General features: G+C 35.7%; 1 protein-coding gene and 1 pseudogene across 3 annotated transcripts in view; one reads left to right on the forward strand and one right to left on the reverse strand.

Annotated features, from left to right (window-relative positions):
- The window catches only part of Fnbp1l (formin binding protein 1 like), a 120,910-nt gene that overhangs the window by 72,129 nt on the left and 33,306 nt on the right, over nt 1–15,475 (reverse strand). The gene's annotated exons all lie outside the window — the stretch shown is intronic.
- On the forward strand, nt 4,639–5,078 carry LOC124989183 (interferon-induced transmembrane protein 1-like; annotated as a pseudogene).

A 15,475-nucleotide genomic window follows, 5' to 3' on the forward strand; every position in this document is an offset into this window, starting at 1 on the left:
TGTGTTCTTAGAAGACGTAAGATGTCAATATTATCCAAAGTGATTTACAGATTCAGTGTAAAATTTTGGCAGAATTCCAATGATATTTTCCAGAAAAAGAAAAATCCATCCCAAAACTCATATGGATTCTCAAGGATCTTGGATAAACAAACCAATCTTGAAACAAGAACAAAGTTGAAGGGCTCACATTTACGGATTTTAAATGTTCAGTTTGGTTTTGGCATACAGAAAGACATATATGGATAACCATTTTCCCAGCACAATTTCTTTAAAATTTCTTTTCTTTCTTTTCTCCAATGTAGGTTTTTGGCATCTTGTCAAGGATCAGATGGCTGTATCTGTGTGTGTGTTTCTGTCTTCTATTCTGTACCACTGGTTTATGTGTCTGTTTGTATGCCAGTATCATGCAGTCTTTGTTACTAGAGTTCTATAGTATGATTTGAAATCAGGCATTGTAATGCATTCAGCATTGCTTTTTTGGCTTAGAATTGCTTTGGTTATTGCTCCAAATGAGTTTTAGACAATGACGTAAGAGTGTAGAATAAGCCCTACCATATATGATAAAATGATTTTTGATAACCATGCCTAAACCATTCAGTGGGAGAAAGGGACAGTCTTTTCAGGAACAGGATGAAGACAGAAAATAAAGTGAAAGTGGACATTCTCTTGTCTTGTTCCAGATTTTAAAGGAAATGCTTTTTAGTTTTTCCCCATTTACTTTGAGGCTGGCTTTGGACTTTTTCCTGTAAAGCCCCTATGACACTGAGGTAGATTTCTTCTTTTCCTAGTTTCTTCAGTGTGTTTATCACGAATGGGTCTCAATTTTGTTTAAAGGCTTTCTCTGCATCTATTGAGCTAAGTGATTTTTGCCCTTCATTCTATTTATGTGATGAATTGCATTTATTGATTTGCACGTTAAACCATCCTTGCATTACTGGGACAATACAAACTTGGTCATGATGTACAATCTTCTTACTGTGTTATTGAATATGATTTGCCGATATTTTATTAAGAATTTTTTCATCTATGTTCATCAGGGATACCAGTCTGTAGTCTTCCTTCCTTATTGTGTCCTTAACTGGTTTTGGTATGAGGGTGATACTGGCTTCACAGAATGAATTTGGAAAGGTCCCACCCTTTCTATTTTGTGGAATAATTTGAGGACCACTGGCATTAGTTCTTCCTTAATAGTCTGGTAGAATTCACCTAGTCCTGGGCTTTTCTTTGTTGGGGAGCTTTTTATTACTGCCTCTATCTCATTGCTAGTTATTGATACATTTAGGTTGTCCAAGTTCTCTTGATTCAACTTTGGCAGTTCATGTGTGTCTAGAAATATATTTCTACTAAGTTTTCCAATTTATTATTAGAGTATGATTTTTCAAAATAGTCCCTAATGATCCTCTGGATTTCTATGATGTCTATGGTGATTTCTCCTTTTTCATCTCTAATCTTATAATTAAGTTTCTCTTTTCTACTTTTAGTTAGTTTGGCTAAAGGTTTGCCAATCTTCTTTTATCTTTTTAAAGAACTAACTCTTCATTTTGTTGATTCTGTGTATTTTTTTATTCTCAATTTCATTGATTTTGGCTTTGATATTAATTATTTCCTTCCATCTACTGGTTTTGGAATTGGATTGTTCTTATTTTTCGAGGGCCTTGAGATGCATTATTAGGTTTGGGATCTTTCTGAATTTCTTACGTAGGCACTCGCAGCTATAAACTTTCCTCAGAACAATCTCCAGGGTCCCAATGGTTCTGATAAGTTGTATCACTGTTCTCATTTGAGTCGAAAAATTTATTCATTTCTCCCCTAATTTCTTCTATTATCCAGTCATCCTTCAAAAGTGTACAGTTCAGTCAGGTATGGTGGCACACACCTACTGTAATCCCAGCATTCTGGGAGGCTGAGGCAGGACGACCTTGAGTTCAAAGACAGCCTCAGTAATTTAGTAAGGCCCTAAGCAACTCAGCAAAATTGTCTTAAAACAAAATAAATAAAATTTTAAAAATCAAATGTAAAATAAACTTTAAACATAAAATAAGCCTGGGGATGTGGCTCGGTGGTTAAGTGCTTCTGGGTTCAATCCCCAGCATCCCAAAAAAAAAAAAAAAAAGGGACTATTCAATCTCAATGTGTTTTTATAGTTTCTGTAAGGTATTTTGGTGTCAACTTCTAATTTCATTCCATTATGATTTGACAAGATGCAAGGAATTACATCAAAAAATTTTTGAATCTGCAAAGAGTTACTTTGTTGCCTAAAATATGGTCTATTTTGGTTCCACAGGCCACTGAGAATAAAGTATACTCAGTTCTTATTAGATGAAATATTCTATAGATGTTGGTTAAGTCCACTGGTTTGTAATATTTTTTAGGCCCAATGAGTCTTTATTGAGTTTATGTCTGGATAATCTATTCACTATTGGTAGAGGTATATTGAAATCACCCAGTATTACTGTACTGGGGTCTGTGTGAGACCTTAATTCAAGTTGTGTCTCTTTTATGTAGTTGCACCCTCATTTGGGGCATAAATATTTACTACTGTTATATGTTCTTGTTGGATTGTTCCCTTTACCAGTATGAAGGGATCTTCTTTGTCTCATCAGATTAATTTTGGTTTGAAGTCAGCTTTATCGGATATGAGAGCAGCTACCCCTGCGTTATGGGCTCCATTCACAGAGTATATTAACTTCCAACCTTTCACTTTCAGCCTGTGGCTGTCTTTGTCCATAAGGTGATTCTCTTGCAAACAACATACATTTATTTAGGTTTTGCTTTTTAATCCATTCTGGCAGCCCATGTCTTTTAATTAGAGTTAGACCATTTACATTCAAGGATGTTACAGATAAATGTTTACTCCTGCCATTTTTATTTACTTCTAATGTTTAATTTGGTCCTGTTTTATTTGCTTCACTACTCCTCAAACAAGATTTGCTCATTTGTGAGTTCTGGGGTTTGTTTTTTATTTCTTCCACATGGAGTATTTAAGTAAGTTCTCTAGTGTCCACTTAGTAGTCATGAATTTTTTTATTTTTCCACTTACCTTGGAAGGTTGTTATTTTCCCTTCCATTTTCAAGGATAGCTTTGCTAGATAGAGCAATCTTGGTTGATAGCTATTTTCTTTCAGGATCTGGAACAAATTGCTTCAAGCCCTCCTGGATTTTACAGTTTGTGCTTAGAAATTAGAAATAATTCTGATTGGCTTGCCTCTGAATGTGACCTGACATTTTTTTTTTCCTTTTTTTTAAATGGCCATTTTTTTATAAGTTGTCAATGGACCTTTACTTTTTATTTACTTATTTATATGCAGTGTTGAGAATCAAACCCAGTGCCTCACACATGCTAGGCAAGTGCTCTACCACTGACCCACAACCCCAGCCTGACATTTTTTTCTTGATGCTTTTAAAATTCTATCCTTGTTCTATGTGTTAGGCATTTTAATTAAAAAGTGTCATGGAGAGGTTCTTTTTTAATCTTGTCTATTTAGGGTTCTGAATTCTTACTGTGTCTGGATGTCCATCTCATTCTCAAGGTTTGGAAATTTTTCTGTTATTATTTCTCTGGAGAGGTTATCCATTCCATTACCCTGCATCTCACAACTCTCTTCAAGTCCAATGATTCTTAAATTTGGTCTCTTAATGGTCCCAGAGTTCTTGTATATGGTGATCATGGTTATTTTCTTTTCCTTAAAACTGTCTTAGTATCCAAGGCCACTTTAACTTCCAGCTGTGATTCTACTCTCTTAGACTTTAAACTGAACATTGTCTCATTTCTAAGATTTTGGTTTAGTTCTTTTTCAATCTCTTTTTGAATTTCTCATTTATATCTTGTACCAACTTCCTTAATGTATTCAATTGTTTTTCTGTGTTCTTTTCAAATTATTTATCATTTTTATAACCATTCTTTTGAATTCTTTAACTGATATTTCATCTGCTTTAACAACTTTGGGGTCTGTTGCTGGTGAATTATGAACTTTAGGAGGAGTCATGTTAGCTCGTTTTTTCTATATCTTATTTTCCTATGTTGAATTTTGTTCATCAATTGAGACAAATTACTCTTACAATCTTATATATGGGGGTGTTTTTAGGGCACAGCCTGCTCTTGCCAAAGTGTTCTAGAGTGTCCTAGATATCCCTCATTTGTAAGGTGTCCACAGTGTTTGTGTTAATCCTATAGGACCCAACCCTAGACATTCCTACTTTGGACTGGGTCAACAGTTTGGGATTTTGTCTCTTCTTTGTATTAAAATATAGCTGAAGTTTGTTGTTAATGTGCCTGTAGGTTCCCAGCACCTGTGCATATGTTCTCCCCCTTACAAGTCAGTGAGCTATATTTCCTTCTGCTGCTGAGATCCAAGCTCAAAGCCCCATGAGAAATTCTGGTTAGTGAAGTCATGTTTGAGTTGGCTGCAGTTCCCTGAGCTCTAGTCCTGCTTCTGCACCTCAGTATTACAGTGCCTGCTGCTGCCACCTCAAGGTGATAAAATTTTAAAACCCCTATTTTGTATGCTTCTAAAATAACTGAATTCACTGAAGGTCTCTTCTCTGAACACTCATATATAAAGTATCATTTATGTGGTGCAAAGGGCAGGCAGGACAGCAACCCTCCAGCCACCCCATCACTGGGCTCCCGTGAGCAGCATGAACCAGTCTTCCCACTCAATCCTGATGGACCCCAGGGCCGGGCGCCCCACACACTATGAGAAGTTCCAGGAGGAGCATGAGGTGGCCGTGCTGGGTGGACCCCATGGCTCGGCTCCTGTGACAACCACTGTGATCAATATGCCTAGCGAGATCTCGGTGCCCAACCATGTGGTCTGGTCCCTGTTCAACACGCTGTTCATGAACTTCTGCTGCCTGGGCTTCATAGCCTTCGTCTACTCCATAAGTCTAGGGACAGGAAGATGGTGGGTAACATCACTGGGGCCCAGGCCTTCGCCTCCACCGCCAAGTGCCTGAACATCTGGGCCCTGATCTTCAACATCATTCTGACCATCAGCTCCATCGTTGTTTTCATCATCTTCTCGGTAGTGATCTTCCAGGCCATTTCACAGAAGATGAAGAATATTGAGGGCTTCTAGTCTTGCCATGTCCCGACCCTCCCTAGCTGGCCCTGCACCCTAGCCTGAGGCCTGCCCCCTGCACCCCACACCATCTGAAGCATTTACACTCACATATCTGTCCACAGTGGGATTCAATAAAGTGCATTGTTCCCCCCAAAAAATAATAATAAAGTATCATTTATGTGGTGCATTTTTTAAGTATATATTCTTACTGCAAAATTTATCAACATGCAAAAAAACATATGCAATGAATATGTGCAGTTTCTACTACAAAAGTATTTATTCATTTAACATTAAAATACCACCAAGTACAGTGGCCCACACCTATAATCCTAGCTACTTCGGAAGCTGAGGAAGGATTGCCAATCTGAGACCAGCCTCAGCAACTTAGTAAAATCCTCTCAAAATAAAATACAGGCCTAGGAATTTAACTCAGTGATGGAGTGCCCTGGGTTCAACCCCAGTAAAGCCAGGACAAGCAGGGTGAGAACTGGAGGAAAAAAAAGAAAGAAAAAAAAGAAAAAAACCCTAATGTTATACCAGTATTTGAGCATTTTTTTTTAATACTAAAATACTAGCTTTAATTCAATATTTTCAAGTCTTGAGAATTCTCAGTAACTCCTTTTTATAAAAATGTATGAAACTAAACAAAGTTTACTATATATATAAAATGACGTGTGTGTGTGTGTGTGTGTGTGTGTGTGTATACACCTGTTAAAATATAGCCCAGCACAGTGGTGAACACCTAAAATTCCAGCTACTTGGGAGGCTGAGGTAAGAGGATGACAATTTATCAAGACCCTGTCTCAAAAAATAAAAAGGACTGGGGATGTGGTTCAGTGGCAGATGTGGTCCCTGAATTCCAAAAAAAAATTATTTATAAGAAATAAAATTGCAAATATAAACATAAAAATGTAAAACACACATGGTTATTTTAACATTTCCTTTCACCTTTTCTAAAGTGCACTCTTCAATGAAAAGAGCCCCTAACATAAACCTACTGTTTTCCAGCTACTGACAAACTGTCCAAAGAGAGCAGTGAGAAGACAGTTAAAAGCTAACATCATGTATTTTTCTCTGAAGCTTTACTCTTCAAGTGACCCCATCTCTTGCATAACTTTTGAAGCAATCTTTTGACTAGTCCTTCATTTTCTTCACAGGGACTAAAAACTTTTACTAACAGAGAGCTACAGCTTTTATTTCAAAACAGCACTTTAGCTTCTTATCTCCTTTAATTTCATCATCTAGAAATGGAAATTCCAACACCTATTATATCATTTTCTGTATTTTCATGTTTATATTCTTATTCAGAAAGTCTCTGAATTAAATTAGGAAATTATTCTCCTACAGAGTTACACTTTATCCATCATTATTCTTGAAAATTATGAAATTATAAAAAAGTGATCTTTTTAAATCTGAAATTCTATTAACTAGATAGGCACATCACAAGACACAAATGATTCAGACTTCTTAAATTCCAAAATAACTATTACACCAATGAAAATAGTAGTTCAACAGTGCATTAAAATAGCACATGGTAAATAGGAACAAACGTAAGAACTGCTATACTACATAAGAATATTATGGGCTGGGGTTGTGGCTCAGTGGTAGAGTGTTTGCCTAGCATGTGTGAAGTACTGGGTTCGATTCTCAGCACCTTTATAAATAAATGAATAAAATAAAGGTCTATCAACATCTAAAAAACATTAAAAAAAGAATATTATGTTGTGTCCTATGTTCATATATTTATTCAGATTTTAGACTACATATAATTCTAAGATTATATAAGTGAAAACACAATGAAGCAATACCATTAATCAAATAATCACAACTTCTAATCAACAATTTTTAGTGGTCAGATTGATGGTATATTTCAACCTTGTATAACATACAGGTTATGTGTCTTTGAGCAAACTCAACTTACAGGAGTGAGTTTCACATAAAAGTTAAATTATAAGATATCTTCTAGAGTCCTTGAAAATAATATGCATTCTTAGCAATTATAATAATTTGACTGATCCAAAATTAATTTATATACTAACAGAATATATCTGTTTTGTGAAGATCTGCACCTATGTATTATCTAATGACTTTCTTACTTAATTCTGTAATTTATGGCAATACTTACAGCATCCACATTAATGCTGACCCTCTCATTTCACAGTTCCTTTTAATGTGGGGTTTCTACTGAATTTCGTTTGCTCACATTGTCCTCTCTTATTCAGCACTGTTCTGATTCCAAAGATCTCAAACTTGAATAATAAGGTAGGGGTGAAACCAGGACTAGAGTTTAGGATTAATAACCGTAAATCTAGTCTTATGTTACACTCTAGTCCATGTTCAGAATCCCTGGTTATTTGCTTTCATGGTTGTCCTTGCTTACCTGTCACCAGGAACCATTTCCTGCCACTGGTTCCTCTGCTCTTATACCAATAAGAAAGATAGTACAGTAGCGCCCCCTCTTTACCCAGGGGAAATATAATCTAAGACCCCCAACAGATGTCTGAAATCTTGCTTTGGATAATACCAAATCCTTCAGGAGGCTGAGGAAAAAGGATCAAGTTCCAGGTCAGCCTCAGCAACTTAGGGAGACCCTCAGCAACTTAGCAAGACCCTGAATCAAAATAAAAAATAAATACCTGTGTTCCAATTATTCAATCCCTAGCATCAATTTTAAAAAATTCTTATGTACTTTGTCTACATATACATACTTAAATTTATAAGCTAGACAGTGAAATTTAAAACAATAGTATACTACAAAAAAATGATGTATAAGTGGTCTCAGTCTCTCTCTCTCTGAAAATATCTTCTTGTACTACAGATCTCAGCAACCTCAGAACACCATTATTTTTCTCCTTTCCTCATCAAGTCAAGAATTTTCACCCTTACTCCAAAAGAAGCACTTTACAGCTTCTCTTTGGCATATCTGAAGCCAGCATCACTTAGATCTAACCAGGGCCTCATACATGGTAGCCAAGTGTTCTACCACCAAGGTACTTCACCAGCCCTTTCTACTTTTTTTATTTTGAGACAGGATCTCACCAAGTTGCAAGCCTGGATCAAACTCACAATCCTCTTGCCTCAGCCTCCAGAGTAGCTAGAATTATAGGTTTGCTCCACCATGCCTGGATCAGCATCACCACTCTTGTGCTTTAACAGAACACAAGCACTGCAATACTGAGACAGTTGATTTGATAATTAAAACACCTAATAAGTAACTATGGGTAAATAGCATATATGGTGTGGATACACTGAACAAAAGAATGATTCATGTCTCTGCCCTGGCAGAAGAGAGCAGGATGACACAACATTTCATCATGCTACTCAGAACAGCACAATAAAATTGTGAATTATTTGCCTCTGAAAATTTTTATTTAATATTTTCAGATGCAGCTGACCAGGGGTAACTAAAACTACAGAAAGCAAAACCACAGAAAATGGGAGACTATTCTATCATATCCATGGAGCTGACATTTTAAACCTAAGACCAGAAAACACAGAAGCCCTTGGTTCCAACCCCAGTTAAAAAAAAAAGTAACAGAACATAATTAGCAAAAAGCAGAGTCAAGAGAAGAGCTAGTCTTTATGTACATGCTTTCATATTTTTAACATAAAAATTCTCTAAAACAGCATTAAGCATCCCTTTGTATAATCTCTCTTTGATTTCTTGGCTTTCTTCCCCATTGAGCTTATGTTCTTTTTTACTCCACTCTGCCTTTCCCTTTTCTTTCCCCTCCCACCACCCCTCAAGTACTGGGGATTGAATCCAGGGTTGCTTTACTACTGAGCTACATTCCCAGCCTTTTAAATTTTTTTATAATTTTGAGACAGGGTCTCACTAACTTGCCTGGCCTGGCCTCAAAGTTGCATTCCTCCTGCCTTAACTTCAGTGAACAGCTGGATTACAGTCATGTGCCACCACAACTGGCCCCTTTTCCCATTTTTGAGATTCTTAATCTTGCTAAGTGCAAAGTAAGTATGAAATCTAATCACAGCCCTTCATTGCCAACAGGTACTTCAAAGAAATTAAGCTATTTGCCCAAGGTAACAGAGCTAATACAGCTGAATCAAGGATCCAGAAGTTTTAATTAGTTTTTCCTGTTTTGATGCTTCAAATCAGTCCACTTGGTAAATACTCTTTAAACTATGTTTATTATGTAGAAATCAAATGGTATTCCTTCCTGGCTGTAGTCTAATCTGAAAGATACTTAACTGTTGGTATATTCATGGCAATAAATCTAAGGAATGATCTCATACTACTCTTACCATATAATTATAGTTAAATGTTAATATAATTTAGTTATATTACCTCTATTATATGCTCTATTACATTTTGCTGCATTATATTTGGAAAAAGCAGAGTTGATCCACATAGAATTTTATGGTTTATTTTCACAAGTAGTATTGGAATATCTTAATATTTAGAATTAAATCATGATTAATGAATTTTTAAAAATTTTTATAAAGTATTTTCATTAATCTTCTCAGAGGAGTCTACATGACCCAAAAGTGGGAATATTCAGGAATATGTGCATGATTTAGCTGTTCTTTTACTTTCTTACAAAACAATATGATTAATATTGGTAAAGGCATCAAGTAAAAGGGAAAAGATCAAGTAAATGAATTATCTTGCACACTAAAACTAGACATTCTTAATACCACTTTAAATTTACTTAGCCAGTTAGCCATTTCACATTATTCTATATAATTCTTTTTTCAATCTCTAAGACTAACTTATAACCTAGTATGTTAGCTGCTACTTTCATTTTAATATACTATTACTACTGTGCACAGTATTTTAAGTGAATACATAATTTCAAACTTTAAAAAAAACTTCATGTTAGGATTGATTATTTTTCAGTCCTAAGGCAGCACTACAGTGAATCTTACGCTGTACATTTGCAATACTTGTCTCTATAAGTTTAAGGAGACTATTAGAATTCTAACTGGACTCTTAATATCTATAGTAAAATGGCTGTCAATGAAAAAAAAATGGTTTGTAAGTAAAATAAATCACATGCATAGAGTAACAATTGAGAAATATACTAGGAGAAAAATGTGAGTGTGTGTAGAGAGAGAGAGAAAGTTTACAAGCTAAGATGAGATGGAAATATGAAAAACCAAGAAAATTCTCAGGGTCACACTTGTGTTTTTCTGGTAAACTTTAATTTAAATTAAATAAACTGAAATTTTGCATAAATCAGAACTTTCCTTTTATTTTTCCAATTTACAGAGTTTCCTTGTTTTCAAAAAGAATTGAGAATAACTAACAATTACACAGAAATTGATTATTCAAAGGTGACAAGGAAATATAAAGGGTTAAAAGGTATTAATTTGCAGCTTACTTAGAAGGCTGAGACAGGATTGCTTATGCCCTAGAGTTAGAGGACAGCCTGGAAAACACAGTGAGACCCCATCCCCAAACAAACAAAAGAAGAGTATTATAATCAGAAAACAATTTCTTACTTTGTATTATAATCCCAGCTCAGAAGTAAATTTTATTTTTGTAATTTTTTATGCTTTCATTTTCACAAAGGAGTAAAATATAGAGGCATATAAGTAGGACATAACTAGTTAAACTTTTTTACTATTTTTACTTTAGTCCATGATTAACAGATCATTTAATTCCTTCATTTTTTTCTCTTTCCTCTTTTCCTTTCTTATGGTGTTAATACCAAGGTAGTCTTCATTTAGTAGCTATAAACATGAATACTGACTGATAAGCTGGCAGTGATAATAAAGTATGGGTTCCAAGTGTGCTTTCACTAAAATATTCAGGGAGTAGTATGTCAGGAGCAGTGACTGAATTATGGGTCTTGAACTCTCTTGTGACAGGGGTGATGTCTCTCTTGGGAATTCTCGATGTGAAGGTACCTATTGAGATAGCCCAGTTGCTATGGCGATACCCTATTCAACAGGAGATTCTGTGCCAATCATGGAGCTTATTCAGTTCTTGTCCTTGTGGTTCAGACACAAGCCAGCTGCGTAGGGGTAGAAAGTTACGGATACAAACTGATAAATCGTAACTGGGCTGCTCATACTTATGACCTGGGTTTTGCTTGCCTTGAAGAAACTTTCTCACAATAAATCCCTTTGATGATTAAACCTATGTAATAAACATGCTGAGCTAGATCTGGTGTCAGTTTTCCCCCATCAGGAGTTGGCTGAACCACCTGGCCCCAGCTTCTTCTCTATTTGTGTGTCTGTCTTTTCTCCATTCCTTTATGGCCCTATCTGGTTACCTAAATTAATGGCTGTGCAGGTCTCAGGCATGGCTGCCTGAGACTTTCAGCCAAAAACAAAACAACAAAAAAATGAACACATGAACATCTGGAGTCTATCTAATTGCTTATATGGAAATTTAAGTTTGTTCTACAAAGATAAATGCCGACATTATTTGTAGTAAAGAGACAATTAAAAGGGATAAATTTCAACTGCTTATTGGTTACATGCTCCTTCACTACAGAATTTATCAGCATTGTTTCCATGGTAATACAAGTAAGACTAATCACATCTTGTATTGGTCAAAGTAATCAGGATTCATTTTTTTTCCTTATTATTTGCCCTTGCATTAAGTAAAAGATTTGAAATACAATCAGAAACCTTATTAGGTACAAATTTGTTCAGGAGATTTAATCAGCTGCTTCCTTAAAATAGGAAGGTTTTGAATTAAAAGACACCGAGCGAGCCAACTTGTAGGGTCCTCAGGGTCATCAGTAAGAAAGTACAAAGACACTTGAGAGGAAGTACACTATAGTGCATAAATTGTGGAGAAACTTTACATGCATTATTTCATTTAACCTTAACCCACAACTCTTTAAGTTGGTGGTAATATCCCCCTTTTTTTTTTTTAAGATAGAGGAATAATTTTCAGAAATTAAGTGATTTGTGTGGGTTACAACGTTTATTAGGTTTCTACTTTAATAAAGCAGGAAAAGACAAGAGCCTTAAATGTGCCCAACATGTTAAGACTCAGACTGATAGGCGGATAAAAAGTAGCTACTAGAGATATACCCCTTTATTCTTGCTGTACTATGCCAAGTTTTATAAAAGTATAAATTGAAAAATTGCATTGCTTTGTGGGGCAGGGGTTGGTACAGAGACAAGTTACAAATTTTGATGTATATATATTGCTTTAAGATTTTAATGGCTGCCTTTTGGAAAGCAAACCTCAAAATATCTTACCATAATGTGACTTCATGAATTAAAGAAAACGTAAGTCAAAATTAAACTTCCCATAAGAAATATTTCTGGAATTTTGGGAGATAACTAAGTTAGCCTAAGAACTTCCAGGAACTTCCGACTAGCAAAATCTATGTAATGCTTGTGTCCAATTGGTTTGAAAAAGCACATTCTCTTTCACAAAAATGCTAAGAATAAAAGCTGAATAAAGCAATTTCTAAAACTTAGCATGGTCTTAAACCCTAGCCATATTTATATAATTGCTAATAGTTAAAATAATTCAAGTTTATTTGATCAAAACTAATCAATGAGCCAGGACTGGTGCTACATGCCAATAAACACAGCTACTCCGGAGGTTGAGACAGGAGGGTGACAAGTTCAAGGCCAGGCTGGCAACTTGGCAAGAGCCTGTCACAAAATAAAATAAAAAGGACTAAGCATATAGCCTAGTGGTAACTGCTTGCCTAGCATGTTAAAGGTCCTGGATTCAACTCCATCCCCACAAGCACATACATACACATACACATACACACACACACACACACAATTGGTCAATGAAAGTACTGAGCCCCTCACTTTCTATGAATATAGTCAACTGCATTTTTACTATCTTCTACAATTATTAAAAATAAATTTAGCTTACAGTCTAAGATCATTGTTATTATCAATAAAAAATTAATAGGATCCATATGCATTCATTTTTTTTAAATGTCGTACTCAACAGCTGGCAGAGCTTGAATGCCCTTGCAGTGGAGATACTTAAGATGCTCCCAAGTTAAAAAGTAGAGGGCATAGTTCTGAGGCTATCTGTGGTGGAAAGCAGAAAGAAGGGTCAGACAAGTAAAACTGGGGAGACTGAACCCTAGAATAACTGCCTGAGTTTGTAACTTGACCTGATGAATTGTCTAAAGCAAGGCATTTTTGGACTTTTTAATTTCATAAACCAATTCAATTGCAAAATTATATATTGAGGACTGATAAAAGAATGATCTTGTGTTTGTTTTCACATTTTCCTTTTAAAAATAAAATACACTATTGCCTTCATTCACCATCATTTTATAAAACAAATTAACACAACCAAGCTCTCACCAACAGAAGACAATCTCAAAATAAAAGTCCTTTAAATTGGTATCATTACTAGCTTATTAAAAACTTCACCATATAATTATTTTCCTCGTTGTATGCAATATTAGTGAAGCATCTGTTGTTCAATCAACATCTGAGAATAAATAACTGTCACAGGTATACCTTGGACAAGATTTCCAAATGCTGATTGATCAAGATTCCCAAACATTCATCATTTAGCTAAGAAGCCCTAGGAAGCTTTAAAAAGTCTCATCTCAGACCTACTGATTCAATCCCTAAGGTCAGGCGCCCAGTTTTTGATGTACAGTTGGGCTTAGGGACACTGGATAATAGTAGTAATAAGTGTACTACATAAATAAAATCTTAAGTACAATTAAAGCAATTCTTGGTAATAATAATGTCCAATCTTATCTGGTGTGGCAACAAAAGTTCCAGGTAGGGCTGGGGTTACGGTTCAGTGGTAGAGCGCTCTGGGTGAGGCACTGGGTTCAATTCTCAGCACCACATATAAATCAATCAATCAATCAATAAAGATCTAACAACTAAAAAAGTATTAAAAAAAAAAAAGTTCCAGGTAGAAATCTGCTATAGTTTGGATATAATCTGAGTGCCCTTAAAGGTTCACGTGTAAAGATTTGTTCCCCAGTGGGATGGTATTATTGTTAAGTCATTGGGGACATTTCCTGGAAGGGAACTACAGGATGCTGCCCATCCTCTGCTTCCTGACTGGAGTTGTGACCACTCACTCCAGCACACACTCCTGCCATTTCCATGCACAAGCCTCATTAGAGGCCAAACCAACTGAGCCTGCTGGTTTCAGATTTGAACCTCCAACACTGTGAGCTAAATAAACTTCTGTTTACTACCTTCATAAGTAAGCCTGTCCTAGGTATTGCATCATAGTAACACAAAGCTGACCAATACAAAGTACTTTTAGGAAATCAAGTGAAATAAATGTTTCTTGGATATCTGTTCAGTAGGAGTCCCATCAAAAAGTGAGGTGTACTAAGAACAACGGTTTTTCAGAAGCTGGAGGTTCAGAAGAATTCAGCAAGGATACTACGACCCCAGTTCTCCAAGAGGATTAAAATATTAGACACAGGCAAGATGATCAGGAAGAACCTAAGGCAAAAACCTAGGTTTTTAACAGATACTATCCAGGACATAAAGAAATGTGGTTAACTGTGGTTACCAACTATTGTAGCAAATACCAGGTATGAATAATGTGATTTATTTTAAACCCTGTGATTTAAAACTCTAAGGATTAGCTAAGAAAGTGACTTAAACAGTATGGCAGGGTGGGGGGGGAGGGTTGGGGATATAAGGGATACAGTTCATTTGAGAGAGTACTCACCTAGTGTGCACAAAGCCCTGGGTTCAATCTCTAGCACTGCCACCCGGGGGGGAGGGGGGGACAACTTTCACAACAGGATTAGGGCATAATTAATGTTCAATAAATATGTGTTCAATAGTCAATTTTTACCTCAAATTTTTTAAAATTATATTTTCTTCATTCTTGAATAAGGTTTGGGGATTTGGGGAAATGTATAGAATTTAAAATAGGATAGGGTAATAGGTTTAAGGTATCACACACAATTTCAGCACAGGAAACTTTTCCTTAGACTAAATATACAGAAAGGTAAGTAATAACACAGTTCTTTTTCTCAATTATCAGGAATTGGAGAACAGAATAGTGTTACTTTTTGTTTTAAGTTTCTAATACTTGACCCTGGAACACAGTTAACATTAAATTTTTACAGATTTACCTTCCAGATGCTTTTCTTCAACTGGTATCTATATTTGTTTGCACTTTTCCGGTTTATACCTGTTATTTGGGGCAGGAGGGAGAGGGCTGGTAGATGGTTAATACAGGATTGAACATTTGCTACCAGCAATCTCCATAGTAGACAGTACAGGAGAGGTCTAGAGTTCAGGGTACTGGGTCCAGACTATCTGAGTTTGAATTCCAAACTTATCTCTACCCAGCTCTTGGACTCTCCTCAAACTACTTAGTCTCTATGTCTTATTCTCTTTATCTGTAAAATAAGTTTTTAAAAAAGTAAAGTGTTAACATGTAAAGGATATGTAAGTATTCAATGTTACTTTATCAAGTACTGAATAGTTTCACAGAACTTTTGACTTTAATT

Source organism: Sciurus carolinensis, chromosome 1 (genome assembly GCF_902686445.1).
Source record: "Sciurus carolinensis chromosome 1, mSciCar1.2, whole genome shotgun sequence".
NCBI classification, from domain to species: domain Eukaryota; kingdom Metazoa; phylum Chordata; class Mammalia; order Rodentia; family Sciuridae; genus Sciurus; species Sciurus carolinensis.